General features: G+C 44.6%; 1 protein-coding gene and 1 pseudogene across 1 annotated transcript in view; both read left to right on the forward strand.

The window, feature by feature from the left end:
* The window catches only part of Adam12 (ADAM metallopeptidase domain 12), a 329,625-nt gene that overhangs the window by 174,814 nt on the left and 130,744 nt on the right, over positions 1–24,067 (forward strand). The gene's annotated exons all lie outside the window — the stretch shown is intronic.
* On the forward strand, positions 12,873–13,025 carry LOC127676810 (uncharacterized; annotated as a pseudogene).

The raw sequence follows: 24,067 nt of genomic DNA on the forward strand, positions 1-24,067 counted from the left end.
TTATGAGAAGGATGACCTTAAAACATTCTTCATCTGTCTAAACACAAGTCTTCATGTGTCAGCTGTGGCAAGGACAGTGCCTGTGGAATGTGGAAGGGATTTAAGAATTGTTTAATGGAGCCAAGGCCAAGGCAGGCATCCCAGATCACGTGTTATTTCCAATCACATCATCTGTGTTCTATCAGTATGATTCAGATACGCATTGTATAGACCTTGAGACCTAAAGAATAGTTCTCTTTGAAGAATAACTTTTGTACACATTTCAAAAAAATCAAAGCAGAACTTTTCTTTGAGAGATTTATTTGCATTAGTGTCAATTATATGTATACATGTATGTCTCTGTACTGGAGTGCAGGTGCCTGTGAAGGCCAGAAAAGGGCTTCAGATTCCTCAAGTTGGAGTTCTAGGCAATTGTAAGCCTCCTTCTATGGATGCAGGAAACTGGATTTGGGTCCTCTGGAAGAATAGTGCACACTCTTTGTCACTGAGGCAGATCTCCAGCTCTCAGCAGATCTTCTTTCCTTGTTCAAGAAGGCAGACAGAAAGACTTAGGAGAAATACTGCATTGTTTGCCTGTCTGTCCCAGTGATTAGAAAAAGCCTTGTGTCCAAAAGACAGAGTCTTTTGGGTTTCAAGTTTCAGAGGGATAAGAATCTATCATGGTAGGGAGGCGTGGCAGCAAGCCGTAGGCCTGGTGGCAGGAGCAAGAAGCTGAGAGAACAACACATCAGGAAGCCGAAAGAGTAAACAGGAAGTAGGGCAAGACTATGTATTCTCTCAAAGCCTGCCCCAATGACATACTTATGTAAAAGTAACTTTTATTCACGTGATGTAATTGTCATCTCTGGGGCTTGCTGCCTCAGTCTGCTAACCTAAGCCTGCTCCTGGAAGCCTCTAGCCTCCATGCAATATATTCTAGGCCCAGAATGTTTTCAGCCTCTGAGATTTACTGCTGAATAAGTTCACCCTTTCTCTTTCTTGCTGAACTCTGACTGGCTGGTTAAATTCAGCTATTGTCGCTCAAAACTCCTCTCCAAGCTGACTGATTCAATCTGACTTCTCTCTTGGCCTCTGACTGAATTACTCTGGCTGGCCTCATCCTAACTTTGGCAATCTGTTCTAATCTTCTGGCTCTTTCTAATTCTCTGACCTATCCTGTCTTCCCCTGTGTCTACCTAGTTCTCTCTATATACAACTGTCCCATTAAAACTGACCTCCTCCCCCGCCCCAGCATTGCTCTCTCTTATGTTGTCTCTTTTTCCTCTCTCCTTTCAAGAGAGGGCAGATCCTATTCTGTCGAATCCTTCTCTGATCCATCACTTTGTCTGCCACTCAATTGGATATCATTTTCAAACTTGTGTGCTTCCTCCTACAAACTAACTTTACCTTCACTGTTCGCATTAAAGGTATATACTAAAGATGTGTCCATATTCCAGCCAGAGGGACTAAGGTGTATGCTAAGGGCTGAGCCACACTACAACTAGAAAGTTTTTTTTCAGTAAATACCAAAATCTTACTCTAGCAGGGCCACACCCTCTAAGCTTCCTCAAACAATATCACCAACTGGGGACCAAGTGTTCAAATGCCTGACGTCATGGGGACATCTCTTGGTCAAATCGCCACGGATGCTCATACCCCATTATCACATCTAGGAAGTCTTGCTTGTGCACTCAAACATCTCCAGGCTACGTGCCTGTTTGCACTCCACACATCCTCTACCAGGCTTGGTGTGCCCTGTATCCACCACTGTACAGATCTGGGATACTTTACATTTGTTTTCATGCTGATTACCCTACAAAACTAGAGGAGTTTGGTGACATGGACCATGCTACAAATCATCTATTTCCTCAGTGTCCAGTGTGGCATATAGAGATACTCAGTGTTTACTATTATAATGAACACCATCCCCTGAATGATGTTGGATATAGTCAAAATACAGAGGAGATGTCCATGTGCCAACCATCTCTCTATATAAGGTCAAAACATTTCTAGATTGCTCCAACTCCTTCTCTAGAATTGCCTTTTTTCTTCTTCTTCTAAAGTTGGTCATCCCAACCTTAATGGGAGTTAGAAACTTATTTTGACCCTAACAAACTAGACCAGCTCCCTTGAGTCCAATGTGTAAGGAAAGAGCTACTAATCAGCTGTATTGGTGGAATGACTTGTCCACAAAAATGGGGGGGGGAGCCAGACTGGAAAGACAGAAACTAAGTACATGGATGCCAAAGTAGAGAAGCATCAAGGAAGTAGGGGCTACAGGACCTACTGCACTCTTAGCCACACTTAAAACAACATTCGCAGGAGTATTGGGAAGAGTCCCCTACAGGCCACTCATATTCAGAAAATAAATGGCACAGTTGTATTAATCAGGACTGTTCAAGAAGACCTGACTGTTGTGTTGTATAATCATTTCACTATCAAAGGATACAGTTGTTTCTATAAGCACAGGAGAAATGAGTTGGTTTTATATATTCCTCTTTATAGGAAAGAGACTCTGACAAACTGTGCCTTCAGGCGTTGGTGACAGAACACTCTTAAAGATACTTCTCAATAATGATCATACTAACCTCTCATGAGGCCTGAGAGAATCCAAAGGGAAGAACAGGTATTTTTTAGTTTTCCTCCAGCATGTATGATTACTTAAATTTAGATGTAAAGTTATTTAATTTTATAAAAGTGTGGATTAAGGAGCTAGAGAGATGGCTCAGGAGTCAAGAGTACTTTCTAGTCTTGCAGAGGACCCAGGTTTGATTTTCAGCACCCACACGGCAGTTCCCAATCACCCACCCACATATGCACAATAATGCACAAACACATTTATTTGTGTGTGTATACATATATATGTATATGAAATAATATTCACAAATAAATATGGACATATGGATTAGTAACTGAACCATATCATAAACCACATTCCTCTGATAAATACATTTTCCTTGATTCTTTGAGATCATATTTATTCTCTGTACAATAAAACTATTAAAAATTAAATTCTATTTCTGTAGAAAAAAACTGGGAGGTGTTTTGCGTCAGGGTCTCACTATAGAGACCAGGCTGGCCCTAAATTTGCAGGGACTCCTCTGCTTCTGCCTCCCGTGCACCAGCACCAGGATTACAGACAAGCACCAGGGTACCTAGCCTGAACATTATTTTTGAAATTACTATATCTACTGTAGCCAGCCAGATATTAACACTGCCACTTGCGCAGCAATAACAGCCTCAAATAAAACACAAATGCTTGCTCAGTCATGATCAAGGCTTTTGTTTCTAATACCAATTAAGAAAGTCTGAACTGTTGTTAAGAGGGAGGTTAATGAATTAAGTTCAACAAACACAGAGAAGTGCTTCCTATTTAGTGAGGCTAAATTAAGACACCAAACACTTGAATTTCACATTGCTTCACTCCAAATAGCCCCACCCAAGCACAAACTTTTTTTTTTTTTTGCTAAAGCTGTTGCAGTGTGGGACATTTGGTAGCTGCTGAATTCTCCTTCTTCACTGCCTTACAATCAAGCGTGGACTAACTCTTGTCTTTATTATTGCTTATTTGCTGATTGCTATCTTGGCTCTACCCTGGGCTCCCTTCCCACATTCTTAAATGACAAAAAAAAAAAATTAAATAAATAAAATAAAGTTGTTTATTTCTGTGTTTTAACTAAGTAATTCAAAAGAGCAAAAAACCCCACTCTATCCTGATTACAGTCTCCAGGGTTCAGTGGGCTCTGGAGGGGACTTGATTAGTCCCAGGGCATTCCTATGGCTTTTTATTTCTTTGTTGTGTGACCTTAGATAAGGCAGGTGGTGTTCACTACATCTGACCTCTATAGAGCAGTCAGAATCATGGGCCCTTAGTGTTAGCATTCTAACACCAAGCTCTGCCCCACAGTTACCTGGCAACAGCTAGGTATGCCTAACTCACTATGAAAGGGGCTGCTTGCCCCCCTCCTCTCTCTTGCTGTTTCGCTCTTGTCTTCCTGCCCATGTTCCAGCCCCTCACCCCTTCCCCCTTCTCTCCACTTGCTCATAGCCAGCCTCTCCTCTTCCTCTTCCTCTTCCTTCTCTCTCTCTCTCTCTCTCTCTCTCTCTCTCTCTCTCTCTCTACCTTTCTCTGCCCCTACTACCCTCTTAACTCCCTCCCTATGTCCTGAATAAACTCAATATTCTACCCTCATGTGGCTGTGGCTGGGCCTTCAGGGGGAAGGAATGCCTCAGCATGGGCCTACAGAGGCACCCCCTCCACCCATACCTCACCACACACCCATAAAACATATCCCCCCTCTCTTTATCTTTTTATAAACACATCATTCAGGAGCCTCTGTAAGAGTTAAACAAGACCCTGCTTATAAAAGACAAGCACCCTTCATTACATGAAGCAGGAGCTAAGCAAACAGTGGTCACTGCTGTACCTTAATTCTAATTGTCATATATTGTGGTATATGAGCAGTATGCATTCTCTTATTCTCCCCCCTCTACGTTTATTTCCTCTTTGTACTTACAATCTGATGCTGCCTTCTACTTCCAGCCTAGGTAAAGCAATTCTTTATGTTCCCTCAAACAGTCTCACAACCCAGCTTCTCCTCTCATAAATGCCCTCCTGAACGTTGCCCACAATGCACTTCAGCCGTCCAAAGCCATGAATGGATGGATGCTAAGTGCAGCACAGCAAAGACCCACCTTTCCCTCATTCTGCACTTTAGCACACACAGTCTCCCGACAAGACATACGTAAATGGGGGACTGGGGAAATGGGGTGGGGAAGAGCGCCCACTGTGCTCACATGAAAGCTGGGCACAGACACACCTGCACCTGGAGCCCCAGCACTGGGGAGGATGGAGACAAAAAAAAAATGGCTGCAACTTGGCTTCCAGCCTAGCTCCAGGTTCAGGGAGAGACCCTTTCTATAGAGCGGAACATTTCACCTACATAGAAAGAAAATGTCCTTCACTAACCTCTATACTGAGCACACACAACTCTATGTGTGTGTCTGTGTGTGTGTGTGTGTCTGTGTGTGTGTATACTCCTTTTTTTTAAGTATTCTCTGCCATATTTTTTATTCGATATAATTTTTTATTTACATTTCAAATGATTTCCCCTTTTCTAGCCCCCCCCCACTCCCTGAAAGTCCCGTAAGCCCCCTTCTCTCCCCCTGTCCTCCCACCCACCCCTTTCCACTTCCCCCTTCTGGTTTTGCTGAATACTGCTTCACTGAGTCTTTCCAGAACCAGGGGCCACTCCTCCTTTCTTCTTGTACCTCATTTGATGTGTGGATTATGTTTTGGGTCTTCCAGTTTTCTAGGTTAATATCCACTTATTAGTGAGTGCATACCATGATTCACCTTTTGAGTCTCGGTTACCTCACTTAGTATGATATTCTCTAGCTCCATCCATTTGCCTAAGAATTTCATGAATTCATTGTTTCTAATGGCTGAATAGTACTCCATTGTGTAGATATACCACATTTTTTGCATCCGCTCTTCTGTTGAGGGATACCTGGGTTCTTTCCAGCATCTGGCAATTATAAATAGGGCTGCTATGAACATAGTAGAGCATGTATCCTTATTACATGGTGGGGAATCCTCTGGGTATATGCCCAGGAGTGGTATAGCAGGATCTTCTGGAAGTGAGGTGCCCAGTTTTCGGAGTGTACTTTTTTAAAAAATTAACTCCACTGTGGCTCTCAACATATGGGATGTCACATTCTTCAATGAGCAGAGCCTTTCCTGCAAGAAGAAGAGGTACCTTGAGGATTTTCCCTCTCTCTGAATCTTCTCTCTGGATTCAGCAGTTAGCCATGACAACAAGCAGTCCCTTAGCATTCTACCAAAGTAACGCCCAACCTCTTAATACTGAGAGTCTCTATACTGTTGGGGACAGTGGGAGATTCTCTTCAAAGCCTTTCTGAATTGAGTTTTTATCCCCATTTATTGTTAAAAGGTCATTGTGTTCAGGCCGGGAGAAAACTGTCATACTTTCTTTACAAACATTCATGCTTTCCTTTACAACTGAAACAAAAGACTCGAGCTGCACCATGAGACACATACCAGGAACTGTCCCTAACTCAGCCAGCTGCATGTTCTGATGACAGAACCCACTGGATGACTCAGAACCCTCTGGAAATCCTCGCAGCATCCTGCCATTTCTGGTTTGGTATTCTCTCTACTCTTCATATGTCTTAAATTTCATCTAGTGTCTTTATTTAAAATGACAGTAAACTCTATTTTATATCACATTTAAATGAATCTCCTAAGAGGCCTAGTGATAATTAATTCCACCCTGAAGTATAACAGAGCCAGAAGTTTGACTCATCGTGTTGGGTGGAGAGCACCATTTACCTCTCTCACTGAAAGCCAAGGCCAGTGAGCTGGGGCTGGGGAGGACCTGGCATGCATGGAAATCCATGATGCTTCCGTAGTTAAATTCTTTCCTTATTGTTTTTCCTTGCTGAGCTGGGGGTTGAACCTGGGGCCTCATGCATGCTCCACAACTACTGAGATTCATCCTTAAACTCTCCTGTTTTATTTTCTATTTTATACAGGCTCTTCCTAGGTTGCCCTTGAATTTACTCTATAATCAAGTATGGCTGGCCTTAAATTCTTGGTACTCCTGCTTCAGTGTCCCAAGTTGCTGCACTACAATCCCCAACTGGTTCTCTTTATTTTAGAGAGAGAGAAAAAATAGTAGATACATGAGTGTGCATATGTGTGTGCAGGTATGTGTGCTCGTGAAAGCCACGGTCAACCTCTGCCACAATCTACCTTACTTTTAAGATCCATTCCCTGTTTTTGCTAGGCTGGCTTACTAGAAAATCCTAGGATCCCTACACACACACACACACACACAGAGTTTAGAGATACACCCCACCACATGGTGGGCTTTTACATGGGCACTGGACTCAGGTCTCCATGAGTGTGGGGTAAGCACTCCACACACAGCCATCTCCTGACTGGCATTTTTTTCTTTGGAGCAATCTGCAGCTGTGTGTGCTTGAGGTATTAGCTGAACTAACTCAATGCATGGTCTGGTTTTTTTTTTTGGTTTTTTTTGTTGTTGTTGTTGTTTTTTTAATGAGCCTCCCAGTTCTCTGACCCAAGACCTGGAACCATGGTGACCTAACCCATTGTGAAAGCCATCTGTGGTTATAGGGGACAGGACAGACATTTGCTGGTGCCAAGCTGCTGAGTGCTTACACACCAAATGTCAGTTTTCATGACACAGTTTTGCCCACTGACCTTGCAGTCCCAGGGAGAGATTATCTTGCTCACATCTGGTGTTCCTATACCTGTCAGGCTTCATCGCCTGAGACTTGGCTCCATGGAATTCCATAATGAAAGTGTAGAAGAGCTTCCTACCCTCCACCAACAGCTTGTAGAGCGGGGTGGCGGGTGGCTGGGCTGGTTTTGCAAAGCACCACGGAAAATGGTGCTCTTCTGTGTGACTGGATGGCACCGAGCGTCCCCTCTGTCCAGCCCCCACAACTCTATGATCCCATCACATGTAATTCCTAGCTCTTCACTCACACTCCCCTCCAATGAGATAACTAGGTTAAGCCCAGAACTCCATGTCCCATCTTCAAGTATTTGGACAAGAGAAACCTTGGGGGCACGTATAGACAGTTTCCAAAGCAAGCCCTGTACACAGAGGGAGGGAAACACACTCAGCGCACTCCTGGCAGCCCTCCCTGCTCTCTTAGAAAACATATGTTTAAAATAAAATCCCTTAGAAAGCTCTTTTTGGTGTTCCAATAGTTGGCCTGTTTTAGTTTTTGTTTTCTGAGTCATTATTGTTGTTGCGACTAAATAATAATAATATTTTGCGGAGTTGCCCTGGGAGAAGACAGGCCCCAGATTAGGGGAACCAAAGCTCTCTGCACCTGGCCATGTGGCCCTTGGGCTTCTGAGTGCTGTCAGCATCTCCCTAACAGAGCTCTCCTCTCAGCTGCAAGTCCACCTCCTTCTGTGTGTGCTCTTCTGTTTGCTTTGGCTGTGGATCACTACTAGGCTGAGGCTATTGTTTTGTTCTGTTCTTGCAGGACTACGCCCCTGAGGTGGTCTTGCCTCCCCCTGGCTGGGCCTCCTTCCCCCCAGTTCCCCAGGCTTCTGAGTGAGATGCTCAGAGGCAGTGAGAAGTGAGAAACTGGGCCTGCTTTGACCTAAAGAAGAAGGTTCTACTGGATTCCCGTCTTTCTCACCCACAGCCCATTCTCAGAAACTGCCTGCCCTGCCAGCTCTCTCCCGCTATGGCCTCTGCATTTTGCTGTGGAGGTTTTAGGAAGGAAGTCAAAGGGTATCCTAGGAGGTCACTGCTTACCGGACCTCCTGAATGGGGGGACAAGGTGTTCCCATGCAGGTGCAAAATGCCTTGGGGCCATTTAGAATCTTTTTCATTCTCTCGAACAGTGTCTTTTCTCCTGGGTCCCAGAGACGCTTCACTTGATCCATGAAGAACAGGACCATCATGAACAGTCAGGCTCTTCATTAAATATAGGCAGAAGGTGGCTACACAGATAGGAAGAATTCCCAGGCCCCTCAAAGGCCAGCTCTTGGAAGAGTGTATCTTCTAGGCATAAGCCACACACCAGCCAGGCAACAGCACCTACACAGTAGCTATGCCTCTCTTAGCAGATTAAATCCCCCCAGGCTAGCGCTCACTGATGCCCCAATACAGAGGGGAACACACACACACACACACACACACACACACACGCACACCATCGTTGTTGAGTTGAGCACAATTCTATCAATGACAGACTGGGGGACATGTAGTCTCCCTCAAATGGGATATCCTGAGGAAGGCATATGACATCTAGGACATTCTTTGAGATGAGAACATGCAACCTCAATGGAAGTACAAGAAATGCCAGACAATGCCAAATGATTTTAGCTTAAAAAAATCAAGAGAGCATATTTAAAAAAAAATTGTTGTTTTCAGGAAATAATGGAAGGAGAGGAGTGTTAGGGCTCAAAGGGTGAATGGTGAGGGGTATGAGGCGAAGCAGGCAGAGGGAAGCAGTCAGATCATCTGTGGGTGATGCCCACACAGGTCTATAGATAGATATACTGAAAAGCACTCAATTACTCACGCCCTTTGTGAATCGCAAGGCAGATGAATTGTATCTCAACATTGTATAAGATAGGGCCAAGGGACATTGGATAATATGGGAGCAGATCCTGAGGGGACACTGCTGGAAGGCCAAGGGAACTGCTCTGGCAAAGGACCAAGGTTCGGCTCCCAGCACCCACACTGGGCAGCTCACAGTTTCTGTAGCCTGTAGCTCCAGTTCCAGGGGATCTGGCACCCTCTTCTAATCTTTGAGGTATACAAAGTACACATATAGATAGACACTCACACATACATACATACACCCACACATGCACACACCTACACACATAAAACTTGATTTTATAAAACCCTTAAAGATGCTCTGAGAATGCTGTGGTGACACAGAGGCCAGAATGGACAGATAAAGGGATGCTCCCAGGTGACATATGATATGGTCAGTAACAGATCTGAAATGCCAGATCTCGGGACAATGGGCCATGATTTGTGTGATTTAATGCTTACCAGTTTAGAAAAATATGTATTACATTTACCCAAAACACACACAGACACACAGAGCCGGGGGGGGGGGGTCGGGGAGAGAACATGGGTGTGAGCCATCTTGTCTCTCTCTGTTAGGAGCCGGGCTGACTGGCCAGAAAGCCCTGGAATCTTCCTGTTTCTGAATCTCTGGTGCTGAGATTACAAACACAAGCACCACATTCTGATTTTTTTTCATTATAGATGAGTCCTAGAACCAGAACTAGGGTCCCCAGGATTGCAAGACAAGGACTTTATCTGAGGAACCATCCAAAGCCTAAGATAAATCCTACACAGCCACAATGCCATTGTCACACCCAACAAAATGAGCACAAATTCCACAGGCTCATCCAATAACTGACCCAGATTTGGATGTTCAGGGTAAAACAGTGCTCTGTCCTACAGGGGGTTGAAATGTGACTCTTTAGTTTTGGAAACACCCAGGCTTCTGGGAAAAAAGACAGAGGTATTTTATCCATTTTCCACACTGATTCAGCTCCCCCAATCTGAATGTGGAGAAATGCACTTGGTCATAGTTGTTTTCTGGCCTTGGGAAGTGCTGATTAATTCAATAAGCTTTCAGGTGACTGGAGTATTCCTTTCAGGGAACTCTGGAGGGTTACTGAGGCAGATCATTGTAGATGACATTTTTTAGTCATTAAACTATGCCTCCCTCCCTGCTCAGCATATTTAGCTCTTTTTTCCCCCAGACACATGGAAAGCGTTCAGCTCTTAATGAAGAACGTCTTTCTGGAGCGTGTGTTTAGTGGTACACATGATGTCATCCCAACTCCTAACTTCGCATGCAAGATTGTTGTGTGAAAATGAAACCACAAATCTCATCTGAATCTGAGTTTCTGGGTTCTTCAGAGGAAGTACTTTTCTGTTTTCCTTTTTTAAAGGAGAGAGAGAGAGAGAGAGAGAGAGGAGAGAGAGAGAGAGAGAGAGAGAGAGAGAGAGAGAGAACAAATGAACCACTGCATTTTCCAGGGCTAGGAAGCCAAGTAGATTGGAAGCACACTGTTTGTTTGCTTGTTTGTTTGTGTGTTTATATGTTTGTTTTCTGGACAGCATCCATCTTGTTCTAGGGTCAGTATATGGAGTAAGCAGCCCACACACACCCCAGAGATATTTCCGAGATGCTGCAGTAGGGAAAGTTACAACAAAATGAAAATTTGGAGCTGGGAGATAGCTCAGTGGGTAAAGAGCTTAGTGCATAGCCATAAGGGCCTATTGAGTTCAGATCTCCAGGTCCTGAGTAAAAATGTGATGGTGTGGTTACGTGTATCTAGAACTCTAGCAACTGGTAGACCGAACCCAGGGATCACAGTCTGTGAGCTCCAGGTTCGGTGAGAGACCCTGTCTTAAAACAGTAAGTTAGGGAGGAGATTAAGGAAGACATCTGGATATCAGCCTCCTGTTTTCACACACACCTGCTCAGGAATATGCATGTACACATACACACACACACACACACACACACACACACACACACTGCCTCAGCTGCCAGCTTTTTATAACGGTGCTCCCAGTGTTAGAATGTTAAGTACAGCACACAACTCCAGAGACATCACAAATATAAGAAATTACTGCGTGAATCAAATGTAGACCAGCTCTCCCCCCTTCCACAGCTTTCAACTGATTTAATGGTTTGAGGCCATATTACCTATTGCAGATTTCAATTTCTCACAGCCCCAGAAAACACGGTCATGTGGTAAGTTGTTTAACTGACTCCACACAGCCATTCATATTGGCCTCTCCTACAGATAACGAGAGGAACATAGAACATTCCATCCACTGTTCTGACTGCACCACTTACGGTCTTGTAGAAAATTAGCTGTTAGGATTAGCTGCACTTTCGTGTAGTGTAACCTACAGGACTGGAAGTGAATGCAAAATGGAGGTGGGTGCTGGGGAGAGTGTTCCTTCCAGACCTCATCTAGCAGGAGGAGGCAAGCCAAAGGCCCACTGTGGGAATAATTGATCATGGGGGCCTTTATCCTGGAAAGAGATCCAACCATGGTCCGTTGTTTCTCACCTGGCTCTGGAAGGTTCTTCCCCTGGGCTCTGGGCCACAGGAGACCTAAATGCAAAGCTTTGCTCAAGACAGAAAAGAGAGGAAACTGAGAGATCAGCCCAATCCTTGGAGGTCAATTACAGAGAGAAAGATGCGCAGGACTTGAGGATTACAAGTACTCCCTGTAGCTTCTTTAAAGCAAGGAAGACAGAACAGCCCCTCCCCACAATGATAGAATCCACGAGGATAGAACTCAGGTGGGACTTATTGTTTTGTTCTACAGTTTTATATTTTATATCCATTTGTTGTTCCGGAGACACAGACTTCCCTTTTGTAAGTTCTCCTGCAGGCAGTGTGCATGCTGGCGGCTGGCAGACACCCAGGTTTTCCTAGGATGTCCCAACTCAACTAAGCAGGAAAGTATGTGTGCCCCACTGAGGAGAGCCCTGCACCCTCAGGTTCACAGTCAGGGGCCGTCTCAGGAAGAGAGGAAACCAGCTATTCAAACTGCAGAGGCATTTCGTGGTGGCCTCTGTAAGAGCGCACGAGCAATCCTGTGGGCTGGTTTAGAAATCTCTAGGATGGAGGGGGGTCTTTTTCTGCCTTGTATCATTCTCTGGCAGCGATAGCATGGAAATTTGCAGAGCAGAACTCACTTTGAGCAAGCAGAAAGGAACAAATTTGATCTAACACACATTCTGTGAGCTTGGTTCAATGTAGGTCAGTGTCTAAGAGAGCCCAGCTGGCCAGCCTGCACGTCTGCCTGGGAGCTGGCTGGCTGGCTTCCGCCTAGGCCAAGAAACTCCCCCTCAGCCCCGAGCACCAATTAATAAAAGCTCCTCTTCGTGCAGTGCTAGTGCGGAGAGCAGGGCTGAACTGCCTCCAGATTACTGGGAAAATGCTTACCCAATCGGCAGACCTGAGTTCTCTCCAAGGGTAGTTGGTATGTGGAAGAAACACGTATACCAGACACACTCATTCTGAAGTTTAAGGCTGTGTATCCAAGGATTTGAAGGTGTTTGAGTGCCATGCCAGCCAGAGTTACATGATGGGGTTCTATCTCCAAACAAAGAAACAAATGAAAGAAGTGTGTCAGTTTGCTGGTTCCTAACAACTTGCTAAATGTTTTATTAACACTAGCAATTTAGAAACAGTTCCTTGAAGATAGCTATAATATGTGTGTGTGCATGTGTGTATAACATACATACTACACATATGTTATATATACATATATTTACATATATATATATTTGTACATAGATATATATGTGTGTGTGTGTAGCTTTGCACAGTGGCAGTATCATAGCCAATGAAGTTTATCCGAAGCACGGTTATTGCTAATTGAAAACTTTTCCCAATATGTGTGTGTGTGTGTGTGGTTCTATATTAGCTAAATACCAAATAGGTTCTAAATGATAGATTTTTTTTTAAGGGTCAAAGTATCTTATCTCCTCAGGATTTTTGTTGATTTTGAGAGTTACTGACTTTAAGAGTAAGTAATGATAACTTCTACTCCCTCCTCAAACCAGGAAAGCAGTAACAATAAAATTACTATTGATATATCTGTTACTGTATTTGATATATCTTTCTTATTCACTGTGTGTGTGTGTGTCATTTGTCCATGTTTGCATATCTGTATATATAAATGAGTGCCCCTGTGTATGTGTGCACACACGCATATGGAGACCAGATATCAGGGCCTTCATCTATCGATCTCTGACTCATTTCGAGGACAGCATCTCTCACTGAACTGGAGCTCCCTGACCGGCTAGGCTGACTTGCCAGTGAGATCTGGGAATCTCCCTGTCTGCACCTCCCACTGTGCAATGCCATGCCATGCCAGCCAGCTTTTGAATGGGCGCTGGGGACCCAGGCCCTCGTGCCTGTGTGTCAGGCATATTCTCTATTGAGCCCTTCTCCCACTTGCTGGTCTTGCACCTGAGGTGCCCCCAAGGCTATCTTAAAGCCTGGATGCCCAACTGCCTGTGAGCATCTGAGAGATTTCGGTGGCTTGAGGAAGTGAGGCCTGGTTGGAGGAAGTAAATAGTTGGAGTCAGGGCTTTAGGGGATGTTGTCGCTGCTCCTCCATTCTCCTTTCTCTCCGACATGAAGACTCTCCCTCACCCCACGTGCCTAATAACATTATACCATTTTGTCCAATGAAATGGGCATGAGTCCAGAGAGTAACATACTGAATTAAATATTTAAGGTCTTATCTGACTTGGGTTTGATTGCAGAAACTATGAGGTATTCTATAAATAAAAATGCATGAACTCTCTGGAACCACGAGCCAACATAAGCCTTACCCACTTCAGCTGTCTGTGGGGACTTTAGTCACAGTGGTAACACACAGCTCACTCAACACACACCCACAGAGCACACACTCACTTGGAGGCTCTAGTCTATGAACTGAGGGGACAAACAGCCTTTGCCCTGATGGGGCTGTACACCTCAGACAAACCCCTGAGCAACTAAGGATCGTGCAGGACCCAGATGGGTAAATGGGAGAGATGCAGAATGAAAGAAGCAGGCAGGAAGGTCACTCCGACATGAGAATAGAACACCTGTGGCCGTGGGGTTACTGAATGGCCGTGGAGAGGAAGAAAGAAGTTCACTGCAGATCAAACCAAGGACACAGGCTTTAGGAAACCAAGTGGACCCACCCAGCCCAGCAGAGAGAGAGAGAGAGAGAGAGAGAGAGAGAGAGAGAGAGAGAGAGAGAGAGAGCGCAGAATGGCCTGGCCATCTACGAGCGTCTGTCAGAAGCAGTGTGCACTGTATGCAGGAATGAGATGATTTGAGAATTCCTTTTAAAATATCGCCATGGCTTCCTAAGGTGAGGACGGAGGACCACAGTGATGCTGAAATGGGTGTGGGGCTGTGTTAGGCTCCCCTAGCAGTTAACTGGGAGAAAACGGTGAGCTGGGACAGAAGACAGGCTGAGACTGAGGAGAACCACAGGCTAGTGAGCTATAATCACTCCAGTTTTGTTGGGGCTGGACAGATGGTTCAACAGTTAAGAGCAGGTACTGGTCTTGCAGTAAGACCTGGGTCTGACTCCCAGTAGACTAAAGTATGCAATTCAGGACTGCCTTGTGACTACATCATTTTTTTTGAGGGGGGGGGACTTGCATGTACATAATTAAAAATAATAATTACCTTTTGTAAATGTATATGTAGCCGAGAGTGTTTATTAAATGTTCTGAAATATCAAACCTTTGAAAGCAGATTCTGTCACCCCTGCTGCAGATAAGAACATGTCAGCACTGGGTCAGGCCTTGTGCTCAAGGTCACAGAAAAAGAGGCAGACCCGGGCTGCTCAGAGCCGTATTTATGACCTATTTTTTTTTGTCTTCACATGTAAATTGTTATCCTGTGGCACTGTTCCTTCCCAAATACTCACAGAAACCCTTTGGGCCTCATAAGTGACAAGCAATGTCAGAGTGACCCCACTGGTCTCAGGCAGCACCGGGCAGGCTGAGCAGACATATTCCTCAGCTCTAACTCTCCTGCATGTTAGTTGCAGTTATTCAGTTGGGTACATCGTTCCTTGAAATGACTAAGCCTGGTGTTGGGTAGAAGCAAAGGAAAACATTTTTTTTCTCCACTTATAAGTAGATGTGTACTTACAAGGACTGGGTGTAAGATGTCTTAGCATCCTAATCCCTGAATAGCTGTGTTGACTTTGGCCAGACTTCCTAACATCTCTAAGACTGCTCCTGCATCTGTAAAAGGTGTCAATACTGCCTTTGTTGTGTTACTGTAGCAAGTTAAAGAACCTCAGGTTATGGCATCCCGGTCCCATCAACTGTGTGGGTGCTCAGTGAGCAGAGGCTTCTAAATGTCACTCACGGGCCAGGCTACCAGGCACAATTAAAAATGAATTAAAAGTTGACTTTGAAAGGCTGGAGAGACGGCTTCGTGTTCAAGAGTGCACGCTGCTCCTTCAGAACAGTGGGGTTTGTGTGCCAGCACCCACCTTGGATGGCCTACAGTATTTGTGACACCAGCTCCTCTCCTGGGAATTCAAGGTGATCTTCTCTCCTCTGTGGGTGCTTGCACTCAGGTGGGCATATGCCCCTTACACATGCACACACAAAACACACACACACACACACACACACACACACACACACAGAATTTGTAAAATAAAAAAATTAATCTTAAAAAAAAACCGAGTTGACTTGGCTTCTGGAATCAGACGCATTTGGTTGTTTTCAGATAATATCTAGGTTGTCTGAAAAAGCATAGCTTATAGTTTATTATCAATATTAGGGAGGCTTGATTTCTTTTTACAATTACATGACAGTGGGCTGTTCTGTATAGAGTAGTGTCAACTCTTCCTGCCCTGTCACAAATGACCACACCTGAACAAATGTCCTTCAGACTCACACTGTTCCTCCTGTGCCTTTCAGCTTCAATCCACAGTAAGAAGTCAACACAAACTAGAAATCTCTTATAATTTCTTTCAAAGGCAATCTCACCACATTAAGCATTAGTTGTTCATTTACAGGGAGTTGGGCAGAGAGGCCACTGTAAGACTAACTAATTTGCATAGCAACAAAAAAATGTGGACTTTGAAATGAAACTGCCTACAGGATGCCAGCTGTGTGACCCTGGGCAAGGTGTTAGTTGTTCTGTGTGGCCTCGGATCTCAAAACAAATGCCTGTCTGCCAAAGGTGTTGCAAACATGAAATTTGAACATGTGAGGCAGGGGCATAGCTAAGCTAAGCAGGTAGAGCACTTGCCTAGAACATGTGATGAGGCCTTGGGTTCATTCCCTCCGCACTACTTAAGCCAAGCATGATGGCTTGTGCCTGCAATCTGCACTCAGGAGGTAGAAAGATGAGAAGTTCAAGATCATTCTCCCCCGTAGGGCTAGCCTGGGATACACAAGATCCTGCTTGAAAAATACAGACATTTGAAAATGCAGATAAAATGATTTGGCTTTGTAGAGGCCTAAACCGATGCTGCGAGCTGCTACTGGTAGTGGTAATAGTATTTTTTTTTCTTTAAAGAAAACTACTGAAGCCTGAGAAAACCCACTGTTTCCCAGGTCAACAGAGCACTGGAAGCAGGCGGTCTAGCTCTGACCTTGTGATCCTTTCCAGGAGAAATGGCCGTGGGGCTTTCCTTATCTGTGAAAATAGCTAATTGCATTTGCAGCTATTCTATGCTATCCGTAGCCCATCTCCCCCAACTGCATTACTTAAATTTGACAATTCCCATACAATGAAGACAGTCCGCACTCAAGACTTTCAAACAAGTGGCAGCCGCCCAAGGACTTAAGGCTTTCCTGGGAGAGCTGAGGACTAGAAAGAGGACATTTTCACCTGCTTCCACATCTTGGCTGGACAGAGGGTTGACAAATGAGCCCAGTGACATTAATTCTGATTGTCAGCTTGATGGAACCTAAACCCCCTCTGGAGACAAGCTTCTGGGCATGCTTGTGAGGAATTATCTAGATTAGGTTAGCCTCCAGGCGTGCCTCTAAGGTTAGGTATCTAGGTTAATTGAGGTGGGAAGACCTGTTCTAAAGGTGGGCTGAGGCCCCAGACTGGACACACAGGAAAAAAATCAAGCCAAATACCAGCATCTGCCTCTCTTTGCTGACTGTGACTGCAGCTTGCCCTGTCCCAAACTTGTCCATCTCACCTTCCTTCCTGTGATGTGCATCCTCATCTCCCTGAAAACTACGGGATATTTTATCACAGCAACAGGAAAGGTGACTAAAGCGAGTCCTATGAGGTTTCTGCTGAGGTGACATTGATATCAGTGGTGTATGATAGCTGAAGTCAAAACAGCCATCCCAAAGACAGCAATGGCATCATCTCTCTGTACAGATGCCCACATTTTGATCCAAAACTCTGCACATTTGTTGCTTACAAATGGAGGCAGTATATTAAGAAATTATTTGGCAAAACAAACAAACAAACTTATTTGTCCCATACAGCTTCCAAAATGCTGTATCAACAGTTTTATTTCTAGTAGTTTCTAGAAACTAAGAAAGATCTCGGCAAAGAGAACATTGTTTTTGTTTTTGTTGTTGTTGTTGTTATGTTGTTGTTGATGATGCAGAAAAGAAATCACAACGTGTTTTGATATTTTGAACATTTTAGTAAATAGAGAATAACAAATGAAAAGGAATGGAGTACCATATTGTTTTTACAAATGTACAGTACTAAATTGTTAGAATCCCCAAATGCTGCAATTATAACTAAAAATAACCTGGATTATGAGACTAAATCAAACTGAGTGCAGAAAGGCATCCTGGGCCTCCTTGACCATATGCTCATTCCAGCAAACCAGACACACTTCTGGGATGAGGCTGACTGACGCTGCTTTATTTCAGGCCTTCAGAACTATGGGGTGGCATTGCCTCCTAGGAAGGCTGTGTGGACCAGTGGTTAGAAAGGATGGTCTTTGGAACCCAACAGTCCAGTCCCATCTCCCTGAGCTCTGCTGTGTGGTTTTGAACACATTACTTAACCTTTCTGACTGTTCCTTTTTCTTGTAGCTAGTGCTAAACAGTCCTTATCCCCCAGAGTCTCTGTTGAGGCAATAGACACGACAGTATGTTGACAGGACAGTGACAATACCTATGACTATGATAGGTCATAAGAAAGTGCCAGTGGGCAGTGATAATGCTTCACCTTCCTTCCTCTAAACGAAGGACCCAGCACTTCTGTCACCAGGTGACACTGCCCTCTTCTAGGGACAACAGGGAACAACAGAATTTACAAAGAGCAAGTTCTGAGAAATGCCAGCAAAGGGGAGTTGAGGGGAAGATGGGGCCTCTCAGATTCTCTCCCTTGCTTTCATTTTCCAGCTCTTATCTGTCTGCCTCCCTCTCCTCTCTTCCACTCCGTGTGTGTGTGTGTGTGTGTGTGTGTGTGTGTGTGTATTTATACATGTGTGTATGTAGTATGTATGTATATACATGTGCACATTAGTATACCTGCTCTTGTGTGCACATCTGTATTATCTGTATTAAGACCAGGAGTGAACATTGGGTGTCTTTCACTATTGCTTTCCAACATAATCCACACATCAAATGAGGTACAAGAAGAAAGGAGGAGTGGCCCCTGGTTCTGGATAGACTCAGTGAAACAGTATTCGACAAAACCAGAACGGGGAAGTGGGAAGGGGTGGGTGGGAGGACAGGGGAAGAGAAGGGGACTTACGGGACTTTCGGGGAGTCGGGGGCTAGAAAAGGGGAAATCATTTGAAATGTAAATAAATTATATCGAATAAAAACAAAAAGAAATGGTTTTTCACTCAGCCTGGGAGCTCACTGATTGGCTGGACTAGCAGCTAATGAGCTCAGGGGATCTGCCTACCTCCACCTACCCTGCACCTCTGTACCTCTGTATCTACAGGTTACAGGTGGGTACAACTGTACCCAGCTAGTCCTTGAGTGCCACAAATCCCAGAGGGCAGGCACCTTGCCAACTGAGGCTTCCACCTGCCCCTCTCCTCTAACTTTATACCCCTCTGCCCCTTCCATAGACATCATATTAATAAAACAGTTATTCTGCTAGGCTTGGGGTTTTTGCTACAAACCAAAAAACATCCTTCATAGTCCCTGGGGGTCCAGGAGGCTGTATGCTAGTCTGCTTCTTCATGTTGACTCAAAATTTACCCAGCTCTAATTTAGGACTAGATAATATTAGATAAAAGATGGCCATCATAGTAAGTAGGCAAGCGCGGGTCCTGGTTTTTAACTATGTTGCTAAAGCTTTAGTGCTTCATCTCCCAGTTCAGTCATCTTGGCTGCATTTCCACGTTCTAGCAGGAGAAAACCACGACCCACATTTCTATACAAATGACTTTGTAATTTGTAGAATAATAGTCTGTAGTGATTCTGCAGCAGAAAATGGGTTCAGGTCAGAGGCTCTGCCTGAGAATCAGATGTGTACACAAAAGGACAAAGTCACTGAAGTCTACACTCACATACGACTCGATCGTAGAGAGCATCCACAGTGTCTGCTGGGGTGGCTGACAGGGAGAGCTGTCTTGTGACACTTGTGTGTGACTATGTCGTACAGGGTGATTAAACCCACATCCCTATGTGCATTCTTCAAAGAGATAATGGGGAGGTTGACATATTAACCATCAATTCTTATAGCCCAAGCAATTGATGCTGCTTTGCCATCTCTCTGTTTCCCTGATTTAAACAGTGTTGAAATTGGTATCAAGGAGTCAAAGGTTATCTAAACGGCCTTCAAGCTTTGAGAATTCTTTATTGTTATTACTATTGTTGTGATTATATATGATCTGTTGTGGATGTTGTTTAATTACATTTACATGTAAGTCTGCATGTAGGTATATGCACATGAAAGCAGGCACTCATCTAAGCCCTGTTTACATTTATTGGTCTAATCAGTTTGACTCAAGTGGCTTCTCTGTAACAGTGTTTGATTGCTGCATTCCATGCTCACCATGTGCCAGGCATTGGGCTAGTCTGGGACCTCTCTTCTTCCCTGGGCCCCAGCTCACTGTGGGAGAAACAAGCAAACAAAAAAATAGCATGAACAAGGGAAAGTACTGGAGCCAAATCCTGCCAGAGCACAAAGCACTCAGGTTGGAGCAGGAGAGGGTTTCTCAGAGACCAAGTGAGTAAGCCTAGCATGGGCCACGTTAATGGAATTCATCTCACTCAAACTATATAACTAAATTACATAATGGTAAATGCAAGGAAGTGTAATTTCAATATTGATCCCAAAAAAAAAAATCAATTTGGAGGTCATCCCTGTTTTGATTCAATATCTAAGCATTTTCAGAAATGCATATTTTATAAGAACTTTACCTACATCATAACATTTTACTGAAAAGCCTAACTGGCTACTTTTAGTCATGTGTGTCCCAAGATTTTGAAGTCAGAAAATACAGTGTCCAGATGGAAAGGGTGGAGTTCTGCTTGTCCCCCACCTCACTGTATGATGTCTCTACTCCAAGCAATCCCACAAGCCACACACTTAGTCAGCTGCTAAATGCACAGAGCCAAAGAAAAAAAAGGTCCTTCCAAATCACATACTCAGTGTGAATGAACTGAGCTCACCAACTCCTAGCCCATCCCAGGAGGCCTCCTCCCATCCCAGCCACTATCAGCATCTGAGGTTGCACTGGGCCCCTCCTGGGTGTGACTCCTGGATATTATATAGTGTTGGCCTTTGTACACTCACACTGGCTTCCTCTGTAGCCTTCCCTCCCCTCAAAGTCCTTTCCATGTCACTGTCAGAGTAGAGGAGTGTTCCAACACTGCTTGTCAACTCATAGCACCACCACCGGTCATAGTTCCTGCTATAGAGGACAAATACAGTGTCATGTAACAGCCTGCAAGATCCATTCCCAGCGACCTATCTCAGCAGCACACGCATGCACACACACACACACACACACACACACATCATCTGTGTAGGAACCGCATGCACCACTGCATTCACTAAGCCCAGAACCCCAGCCTGCTGCCCTGATAGTCTGTGCCTTTCAGTGTGTGGCCACTCCCAGCTAGAATGTCCTCAGTGTCTTCCCTTTTCTACATTTGGTCAAAGGGAGCTAGCTCCTTCCCATCACTTTTCCGAAACCTTCTGGGTACCACCTCCTGGGCTAGTTGCAGAGTTGGAAGCACTTCTCTGATGACAGGCAGAACCCTAGGTGTGTCTCATACAGCGGTGGCCACTCTGAATCTATCCTCCCTGGGCGGGGAAGCCCAAGCTCTGCTTTCCCTTCAGGGTCCAGCACAATAATTATTGGTCAAATGCAAGTTATTTAGGTATCACTAATAACACCAAAGCAAACAGAAACCAGCAACATCAGCTCCTGGCACAGTTGAGACGCCTCTCATTGTCTGGTGTCGAGAGGAAGAGAATGCCTTGTTAGGCCAGCTAATCTAATAAGCAGTGGAAAGGAATGTCCTCATGAAATCATGCATCTGCCTTCTGCTGCCATTTGCTGATGGAGAGCCATCTAATTTGATTTTCTCTCTGGGTAAAAGTACAAGATGGTTGCTGTCATATTTCCAATACACCCATTGTCCATCTGTCCTTCTTCATCTTCTCTAGGGGCCTTTGACTTCCGGCCACTTTTATAGTAGATATACATCCTACAACACTGATCTAAGCACCTGCTTGGTGGAGAGAATCCTGTGACTGCACAGGCAGAGCTGCTATGCTGCCCTGGGACTGACTCTTGCATCTGTGCATTTCCTTAGCCTTTATTGTACTCTACACATTTCTCCACTGCTTCACATGGTACTTACAACACGTACTCAGCAGACGTTGCCTGACCAGACTGGAAGGACTGGTGGCTCCACAAGGCACAAGAGCACAAAGTGTGGGCTGGAAGGAGGGCTTGGGAGTTATGAGCATTTGTTGTTCCTGGATGTGATGGTTTGTACATTCTTGGGCCAGGTAGTGGCACTATTAGGATATGTGGCCTTATTGGAGTAGGTGTGTCACTGTGAGCGTGGGCTTTAAGACCCTCATACTACCTGCCTGGAAGTCAGTATTCTGCTAGCAGCTTTCAGATGAAGATGCAGAACTCTCAGCTCCTCCTGCATCATGCCTGCCTGGATGCTGTCATGCTCCTACCTTGATGATTACAGACTGAACCTCTGAATCTATAGGCCAGCCCCAATTAAATGTTATCCTTAAGAGTTGCCTTGGTTATGGTGTCTGTTCACAGCAGTAAACCCTAACTAAGATACTGCAGAAGACCAGGGTTCAGTTCCAAACACCCACATGTTCTCTTACAGCCATCCATTGCTCCACCTCAAGGGGATTTGATGGCATCTCCTGACACCATGCATAGATGTCCATGCAGAAAAACCACTCATACATATAAAATAAAAATAAATAACCTTTTTTTAAAAGTACCAACTACAGTGAGACTTTATCTAGGTCACCTGACCTTCCTTGTATCTCTGTTTTTCCCTTTAAATTTAGATTAAGAACAGTGTCTAGAACTAGAGCTGTGTTTGCTGACCTGAGCCTGTACTCTCAGAGGCCTAACCAGGATCTAGAACTCAAAGCCAGGCAGGACCTCTCTCAAGAGACAGAAAACAAATAAATGAACAAAAATCAGATCACAGTCCCCTATTGCTAGCTACCAACGAGGTTAAATGAGATGTTATAGGCCAAGCAGATGTCTGCCTCATAGGAAGCATTCAACAGATAGAAACTGCTGCAGCAAACCGCAACCATTTGAAATGCAGGGTCATGGAGCCCAGTCCAGTGGATACATCTATAAAGCATTCCCAGACCTAAGGCTTAGGGAACTTTCCAGAAGATTGGGAAGAAAGACTATAAGACCTAGAAAGGATGATAGAGTTTTCTGTGAGATTGTGTCTCCTAGGAATGTTAGAAGCTACACTCATAGAGTACCGCCAACATGACTGTTCATCTCAAGCAGAACAGAGGCAACACTAGTAAACATGCCAAAGTAGAAAGGGGAAAGGAAAATAAAACCAACTATATACAAAGAACTATGGGTGACTAAGGAAAGCTGGCAGCAGGAGAGGTGGCCTTAGCACACCAAACAGTTGTCCAGTGCCAAACATTCAGCCCTGGAAACAAACGTATAAGTAACATCATATGGAATGAGCAGATTATATTTTGGAATATATATGTAGAGGTGCATATACCTATATGCATGCAATAACCAGTGAAAAAGAGACCAGGAATTTGAAGAAAGAAGCAGCAACAGGGCCAGGAAGCAGTGCATATAGAAAGGTTAGTTGGGAAGAGAGGGAAAGGAGAAATGTTATAATTAAATTATAATCTCAAAAAAAAAAAAACTTTAAAAAGGAAGTGCTCAGCAAAATTTCCCTAGCTGTGTGGGCGGTCTGCACCACTGGGAACAAAATGGTGAGGGAACAGCCCCTATGGCTAACATTCTCAAGAGCAAAGAGAGGCAGAGTGTAAACAGATCAAATAAACCAAACTGGAATGCTCTACAGGAAACCAAAGGGCTCTGCAGTGGGTAATGGTGAAGGGGCTGCTTCGGAGTCCACATCAGAGGAGGGTGCCCCTGGGGAGATAGCATTTACAGTAACTAAGAGAAGGAGAGTCTGAAGAAGTCAGCCACTTGACAAAACATGCGAAGAACATTCCAGATGCAGGATATTGCAAATGGCAAAGCCCTTGGTGGAATGCTCTAAAATCATCCAGGGACCACAGTCGCTAGAGGAAGTGTAAACCAAGGGAGAATTGCTCAAGGTAAAAAGCCGGGTAGCGTCATGAGTGGCAGAGCTGCTGCCTAGGCCGCCTACCCTAGGACCTGAAGAAGCAGTCAGTGGTATTTCAGAACTCTCTGGAGCCCCCGTGTGCACGTGACTATATCCTCTGTGACTCCAAAGATGTTTCAAAGACAAAACCTGCAAATGCCTCTCAAAGACTTCATTCTCCCCCACCCCATCTGCCCAGCTGGCTCACTCCCTGTTCCTATTTGCTCTGCTCTAGACACACCAGCCAG

This window comes from Apodemus sylvaticus, chromosome 1 (genome assembly GCF_947179515.1).
Source record: "Apodemus sylvaticus chromosome 1, mApoSyl1.1, whole genome shotgun sequence".
Lineage (NCBI taxonomy): Eukaryota > Metazoa > Chordata > Mammalia > Rodentia > Muridae > Apodemus > Apodemus sylvaticus.